The sequence below is a fragment of the Amblyomma mixtum genome, chromosome 7 (assembly GCF_055824585.1).
Source record: "Amblyomma mixtum isolate Tamu chromosome 7, ASM5582458v1, whole genome shotgun sequence".
In the NCBI taxonomy this organism is placed as follows: domain Eukaryota; kingdom Metazoa; phylum Arthropoda; class Arachnida; order Ixodida; family Ixodidae; genus Amblyomma; species Amblyomma mixtum.
In genome coordinates, this window is record NC_143018.1 from 20,218,880 (window position 1) to 20,227,574 (window position 8,695).

Sequence of the window (8,695 nt, forward strand, 5' to 3'; positions counted from 1 at the left end):
GTCCATTGAGGGAAAAAACAGGACGACATTTGTTTGATAAAAGATGGGCTATTGTCGCAGGGCCTTCCAGTTAGTTCGAGACCTTCGATTCGGTCTTTCGCACAGCTCTGATGAGCTGCCCAAAATGGACTAAATGCCCATTGTCACGAATGCTCAACATACCGATCTCACACAGTTTAGCGTCGCTAATAAAATGTTGATATTTAGCTTTTTAATGTGAGTACATTAGCTAGCATAATGTGAAGGTAATGTTCTGCTTGTCTGTTCCTTGACAATTTCGGCTTAAGTGGTTAACTGAGAGCGCACACTTTCCCAGCCTCGTTTTGACGCAGTAAATAAGGCACGAGGAGCTACATGACTCAACTTTACGCGAACATACTAAGCTTTGTTCTCTCCCTTTTAGACGCCGCAAACTGAATTACTATTAAAAGAATCCGTCAAAAATGTTGAGGACACAGGGTTTGCTTTTCAGCCGCATAGTGGAGCATTCGAGGCACCTGTCATCTGTAACCTTCACCCATCAAGCTGTAAACTTCACTTTTCAATGTCTTCAGGTCTTTGAGGGTGCTGTGAGTGCTCTACTGTGCGGCTCAAAAGCGGAGAGTACGGCCCTAAAACTTTTGACCTGGACTGTGTATCAACTCGCAGAGCAATGATTGTACTGCATAGAAAGCGCTGCACGTCAATTACCGTAGACGCATCACTGTCACAGTAAAAACGAAAATACTGCCGTGTTAACTTTCAGCAGCACGTTCCTTGTTACGGCGAAAACACGGCTGCTGGACGGCTTTCATCTAACCGCGTGGGCTGACCTCACACGAGATTCCTACTTTTTCAAATCTTAGCAGACTGAAAATGTGATCAAGCCTTCGAGACAAAAGATTTTGGCTATCTCGGTGACTACTATCACTGAACAGCCCATCTTTTCTGCTTTCAGCTCAGACTGCGGTTCCAAACACTTGAGTCTGATGCTGTTAAGCACGTTGCTCGTGCCGATATGAACACTAATTTATCCTGGTAGCCATTAACTGCAAAGTAAGGAGCAATTATGACGGAAGAGAAAGTAACAAAGAACTCCAAAGAATACTTTAAAGTAGAACTGCTTTCTTTTTTCTTTTCAGGAACGAAAATCGGACGGCGGTCTTCTCGGTGTTCCTTGAAATGTTTATGACTTATCGGGGTTTAACGTCCCAAAGCGACTCAGGCTACGAGAGACGTCGTAGTGGAGGGCTTCGGAAATTTCGACCACCTAGAGTTCTTTAACATGCACTGATATCGCAAAGTACACGGGCCTCTAGAATTTGGCCTCCATCGTGTATGTTGCCTTCGTGATCATGCCAATGAGGTCACTTCTACCGAGTGTGTGCAAGACTGCATCCCTTGACTCGTTTCTCTGTGAAGGAGCCATAAGACCAAGGCCAGCTCCCTTTACAGTGTGTCGCCATAGCTCTCACGACGTCACAGCACTAGTTCCCCTCCACTGGATCGGCTGGCTAAGAAAAATAGGCCGGCATGCTGCTGCTGCAAAACAGTGACAACCACGAGGCAAGTGTTTATACGGAAGCGATGGGGATCGCTAGTGGTTCGCCGCATTGTGTGCAGTGCAACCCAACGATCGGTGCATTCGTCAGGGCTGCGTGAACGGGCTGTGGCTCCTCACCTGACATGACTTGGCCTTAGCGACGAGCCCCCGGAGCCGGCGATGCCGCGAGCGTCCCTAGTGGTCCTCGTCTTCTTCTTGTCCTTGTGTGAGCGGTGCGTAGTCGCCTAGAGGGCGCCACGTTATCTTGACGTAATTTTATTATAAATCATTTCATTCCTTTTTTTACGCTTCTTAATTCATCCCTAGGGGGAGAGCGCGTTAGCCTCAGGAGGGACACTTTCTTCATGCTATAATGCATTTCTTCCTCCTATAAGGAAGAGGGGTTTTTTATGCATAGGATATCCACACTTACCTTCATTTTGCCGACACTGAAATGATTCCTTCCACGTGACGAATGAATGAAAGGATGAATTTATTTCAGACGAGTACGGACTGTGCCCGGTTTGGTGAAGGGAAAGGGTTAAGGACTACGGAGGAGGATCCTTGTTGGCATAAAAATCCACCTTCCCAGCACACTGTTCGATCCGATAGCTGGCCTTATCTGAATTCAAACCCGTGGTGCGGACAGTGCGATGCCTAATTGATGGCAATCATAATGACGAGTGAAGGTGAAAGTGACTTTGCGCACAGAAGAGAGCCTTATCAGGTAGTCCTTATGCGTATTCTTGAAGAAAACAGCGCAGCAACAGGGGACAAATGCCCGGCTACAGCTTCCGTGAGACGACGCTTCCTAAGAAAGGTTGGCCTGCGATGGGACGTTGCAGACGACTATAACAAGTGGACTGAAGATAATCGCTGTATCGCGAACTTTTGCCGCTTTTTAAGCGAGGCTTGTTTGCACTCCTTTTTGTAACTTCCTTTCCCTCTTTCATTATGTCTAATGGCGAACAGCTCGAATTAAAAAAAAAAAACGGCACAAGACGACGGGACAAGAGAGAAGAAGACGATGGCACAGCGCCTGTTCCGTCGTCTTCTCTCTTGTCCCAGTTGCTGCTCTGTTTTCTTCAAGAGTATACCAACTCGCTCAACTCGCCGTTTTACTTACGCATATTGCTGAGGATGGAAAAAAGTAAAGCCGGTCTATGAATGGCCATTCGAACTGGACGCCTGCCTATCGCCTGTGGCTCCACTTGCAGATCCGCCCAGTACGGCAAGGGGCCTCAGGATTTTTCACATTGTTTGCTATCAGAGGAGACGTGCTTATTACGTCGTCGCATGACTGCGCCCACTTAGGCAACCTTGATTTGAAACCCCGGAATAAGTCTTCCTGATGCAGTAGTAGGCAGTACAGGAATTGCAGCATAGTGACTTGCGGCTTTTAACAGTCTTCAGCAGTTCATCAGTACCAATTTCTTCACTCAATCGACCCACATCTTAGATCAAGACTCTCACCCAGAATTCCCCGACAACTGGAAACACTTTATCACCGACTTCGTCTGAATGCTGCATATGCAAACGGCTTGCGATACCGTTTTGGACAAACGAACAGCCCGCATTGTGACAATTGTGCCTCGATAGAAACTGTGGGACATATCCTACTTGTGTGCCCTGCGTATGCTAACGAGCGTGCGTACTATGAACATTGCATGCAGAAGCTATGCCCAGTGCCCCTAACAATGGACAAAGTTTTAGGTCCCTTAGCGTGCTTCAGGCAACATACTTGCAATGAACTTTCTTTTTACATATTTAAAAGACATTGGACATCTCGATAAGCTCTAAATTCACTTGCACGTTACCTTCATGCATTCTTCATGCAGTGAACTTCGTCAGCCCATTTGTCGGACTATGCGCTCCATCATTCCATAGGTTACATCAATACTCGCCATTGCATCCTTAGTACCCATTTCATGGCCGCATATTATCTTCGTTTTTTTTTCTTTTACCTCTTCCACGCTGCTCTCATTCTGTCTTTATCTCCCAAATTCCCCTTCTTACGCAGAGTAGCATGTCAGCGATTTTTAAACGCCGGCTAAATTCTCTGAATTTCATTAAAGAGTCTCTCTCTCTCTCTCTCACTATTTCAAAGCGACCCATACTCGCTTCGCGATTGATTGATTGATTGATTGATTGATTGATTGATTGATTGATTGATTGATTGATTGATTGATTGACAATTCATCGACCATATGAATGAATCTCATTGGGAAGCGAGTGGTATAGGTGGCACTGAACCGTTTGGGCGCCTCGATTTTTTTACTAGTCACGACGTGGCACCACTTAGGTGAAGCGGTGGGTTACGTCATAGCGCGATAAGGTGGCATGGCTGCCGAATGCTCTGCCTCACGAAGAAAAAAAATGTTCTCCAATGTCTTGTGGTGTGTCGCTAGTGAGGGGGTGCTCTCCTCCTCTCGCCGGTGGAATTAAGGCACGAAGGCTTGCTATGGAGAGAGGGGGATAAAAGATAGCACACGGAGGGCTTGACTAGTTTAAACAGGACAATCTCGCTAGTACTGATATGTGTCCGGCGTTGTTTGAGGGTGTGTAGAATCATGTAGCTTAAAGAAAAAGTTCACCGGCGATCACACGAGGTGATGCGACATATTTGCATCAGCAGTTTAGGTTGTACACTTCCCTTCTACGACGATCGCCTTGCGGTAGTGGCTTTTGATTGCATTCGCCGTCACTTTTACATTTCAGTGCTGGCCGGGCTTCTCGTGGGTGGAGGTGTCTGGAGGGGTGGAAGAGAGCGGATGGGTGGCTGGGCAGGCCTTTTAAAAACTAGAGGTGGGCAGTTGGTGGTGCGTCAGGCTTCGGTAGGATAGAGGTGCATTGGTCGGTGGTAGGTGGAAGCTTCTGACGGCGAAAGGGGTGGAAGGTAAAGGCCGGTGGGTAGTGGTTGGTTGCCTCCTGAAGGATGGAGGTGTGTGGTTGGTGGCGGCTGCAGCTTCTGGCGAGTGGCGTGGGTTGTTCCGTGGTGGTAAGAGGATTCTAGATGGTGGATATGGGCGGTGGACAAACTTGACTGGGCTGTAGATGGAGGTCTAGTGAAGGGTGGCAGCATCGCACAGCACCAGACGGACAAATTTTGATAAAGTGAGGGTAGTAGTGCTACCGCATTAATGGAATAATGCTATAAAGCAATCTGTATAACAAACATGTGAAATCTATAATACATACCAGAAAATATCCGAAAGACAGTCTGAAAACCCCCAAACTTGGACTAATAAGCGTAGTTCGAAACTGAAGACCCGTCGGAAGTCCCGTTATTGGCTTGTTCGGCGGAAGACGCACCTCATTACAGACATCGCCTTACCTTGTTGATTTCTGCAGATCTGATGGGGCCAGCATAAAGAGACAAGGAAAAGAAAAAAGGAGGAAGAAGTTTCTCCTCACCCTTGGCCGGTCGTAGAAAGAAGGCGCCGGTGCAACCAACGGGGGGGAGCAGGATGCCGTCGTAGTCTCGCTGCATTGTAAACTCTTCCTATTGCTTGACACTACCACAATTTTTGTCGTAGCATCGAAACACAAAAATGTGCTAGTGCCAAAAAACGGAAGGTGCGGATCTTGGCAGTCGCCGACAGGTGGAGCCACCGACTTGTCCAATTCCAGTCCGGCTCGCCAGCGGCCTGCCTGCTAAAGACATCGACATTAGACGCTTGAACTAATTTGTCGTACGTACCCACTGCTTCGGTTTGGTGGCAGTAGCGTTGTCCTACTAACGCCCACGATATCCTTGTTTTTGTTATATTTTGGGGGGTTTCATATGACGCTGATAGTACGTCAAGAAAGCCGAGCCAATCAAAAAGAGAGAAAAGAAGGACAGAGCCAGAATTCCGCAATGGCGTGTCCTAGAGTCAAAGCTGCGGGTTTTGGACGTTAATGGTTATAATTAAGCTAGCCAAGTGTCGACTAGCACACTGTAGATGGAGGCGAGTCGCTTTGTAGTGAGAGACGGAGACATACGAGGGAAGGGAACACTGAAAAGTTGGCGAAGGGCGTCATTAACATAATATGTCAATTACAAAGCGATGTTTCTCTCTATCTAATCCTGAATTTCTGCGAATTTGGTTTGACTCGTGCTTTATTTTGAAGGGGGGGGGGGGGGGGGGGGGTCGGTGGCTTCCAGCCCACAGCCGGCCACGCTTCCCGCCTGTGCAAAATCTTGTGGTCGGAATGGCAGCATTAGGCAAGCCTCCATATTGAACACCTGCGGCTTTTGGCGTTTGCTTCGTCGTCATCCCCAGCAGCAAGGAGGTGGAGGGAAGTTGCGACGTTGGTCAGCAGCACGACAGAGTGGATGTGGCAACAGGTACTTCCGAGCCTGCGCGCCCTTGTGCCTCGAAGCAGGAAGACGACCGGGGATCCCGTCCACCTCGTGGGAGGTGCGAGCATCCCAGGGGAAGTCCAGCGTTTCCTTAGCCATGGACCCAAGTTCGCCGTTCAGCGCTCTGTCCTGTCCGCCTTCTATCTTTTCCTAACCGTGTTCGCGCTGCTGAAATCGTATGGATTCCCACCAACTAGCCCGCCAGATTGTGTTAAAGCTGACACTGGAGGCAGATATAGCGCTATCAACATGCTACAGAGGCTGTAGCGCGACACTATTTACCATAACTCAACGCAGGAAAGTTATAAGCCACTCTGAAGTGACGCACAGAGAACGGCAAGATGAGGTTTTCAAAACATGCTATCATCTGTGACGGCCCTATGACGTCACAGTATTGTGTGGCTGCGAGCAAATATGTCACCATGACGCATACGTATGACTGGTGGCCTCCACTACCCTATGTGATGTTTTGGCGTAACTGATCTTCGTCACTGTCGCCACCGACCCCGGAAACCCTCCCTGACACAGCTAACGGCTTAAAAGAACAGAAGCAAGAAAGCATTTAAAGCAAAATGATATCAAGTGGGACTAACAAAAAAAGCGAATGCGCCTTGGTAAGCGACATCGCCCTTGCCTGTGGGCTGAGTTGTGTGTTGTAAGCTGCTAGTTGAACTATATATAGCCTTGCGATTATCCTGCTGGCAATAGCTTCACCGCGGCGACACTTAAATTTCAGTAGCCGCGGTTACATGAATGCAACAGCTGTCGACTATAGTCCACTTTCTGAGGGAAAGAGCAGGTTTTGAGAAGGAAAAGCGTGACTCCCTCAACAAGTGGACTATAGTAGAATACAACTTAAAAAAACAGCAGTTGCTAACACTGGGCCGCAGTCCGCGGCGTCCTGTATTACTCCGCTGGCCAATCGCAACTGTAAACGAAATCAGCTTTTTAATGTTTGACTATATCAAACAATCCGTGTATAAAAATTCTAGAACTCATAATCTTTTTTCTTGTGCTAAGCTTCTCGTTTACGTAACAAGAAGCGTTTAAGCACCGGACTACTTTTTCGCCGTGGAGGAATCCTGTGCGCGGAGGCTGAATGTGGGCGGAGCTTCACTGCAGACTTAAGTTGTGTCCGACTATAGAGTCGACTTCTTTCGCATTCATGTATAAGTAAAGACTGCTCATACCAAGAGAGGCAGACGTACGACCATTCGTCCGTCCCCCAGACCTTACAGCAGAATAAATGTCAATCACGAGTCATCCCTTTGCGGCCACGGCGAAAGCCCGCGGCCAGAATTCTGGACCGGCGCGTCGTCGTCTCTGGCACTCGAGGACCCAAGCGTCTCGGCGCCATCTGTGAATTCTGCCAGTGCCAAGAACGGCAGCGGTCACGGGAGAGCAGCTGCTGCCTGCCGGCCGAAGCACCGGTCGCCGCTTGACGCCCGCATAAGCTGCACCGTCTTTGCTTCAGTAGTCTCTGCTCTCAGTGGTGTGCATGGTACCTGCAAAGAATACAGGACAGAACGCTGAGTTACTCTTCATTTGATGGTTGCTTTTGAGCTTTGTTCTTACGCCATTTAGCTCCGCTCTCGTTTTCCTGATCGTTAACATGCAGGTGCACTCCATACCGAGACAGTCTTCGGGCTTTTATTGAAAATCGCATTTGCAAGCGGTATCGCGTCTTGCTCACCGCACTGTACTTCAGAGAAGGCCTTTAAAGCTTATAAAGGATAAGAGCTTAGAGGCTTCCACATCTGACAGTCGACACTGTTATGCCCAATGTCTGACAACCCAACAATGCCTGCTCGGTCTCGTACACATTGATGTTGTGTCATCATCATCATCAACCTGACTACACCCACTGCAGGGCAAAGGCCTCTCCCATGACTCTCCAATTAACCCTGTCCTTTGCCAGTTGCGGCCACCGTATTCCCACAAACTTCTTAATCTCATCCGCCCACCTAACTTTCTGCCTTCCCCTGCTACGTTTGCCTTCTCTTGGAATCCACTCCGTTACCCTCAAGGACCAGCAGTTATCTTGCCTTATTCGGATTACATGCCCTGCCCAAGCCCATTTCTTCCTCTTGATTTCAACTAGGATGTCATTAACCAGCGTTTGTTCCCTCACCCACTCCGCCCTCTTCCGATCTCTTGATGTTACACCTATTATTTTTCTTTCCATGGCTCGCAGCGTTGTCCTTAACTTAAGCTGAACCCTCTTTGTTAGCCTCCACGTTTCTGCCCCATAGGTGAGTGCCGGTAAGATGTTGTATTCCACATACCAAAGTGAGTCTGTTCGCACGGGTATGTATAACCTTTCGGAAATGTCGGCATGCTGTCTGATAAAAAATCTTTCCTTCCTGTTTTTTTTTTTTTTTGCGTTTTGCTAAGTAAGTGTTCTACTGCGCCCACATGTGTTCCGTTCGTTATAGGGTTCACACGGGGATCATTTGCGAACCAGCCACTAACAACGAAGAAATGCTCAACAACACCTGTTTTTAGCTGCTTTATATACATTGGCAGAAAAATTTCACAACCGACGGAAACGTTCGGTGCATTCAGAATTTCGTCAAGCAGCCGAAGAATTCGGTTTTCAAAGCACTTGCAAAACCTTACATACATGCACGAACATGGCTCGGATTAACCTTCACAGAGTATAAGTTGTCCTAGCGCAACATTCCTGATATTCTTCTATTTAAGAAGCACTTGTTATTAACCAACGGTAGCCATATACAATACGTGGAGATGAAAACCAGTAGCGTAGAAATGTAACTTAAAATTGGCTCCGCGTGTACAAATGTGTACAAAGTGCACATCACAATGTG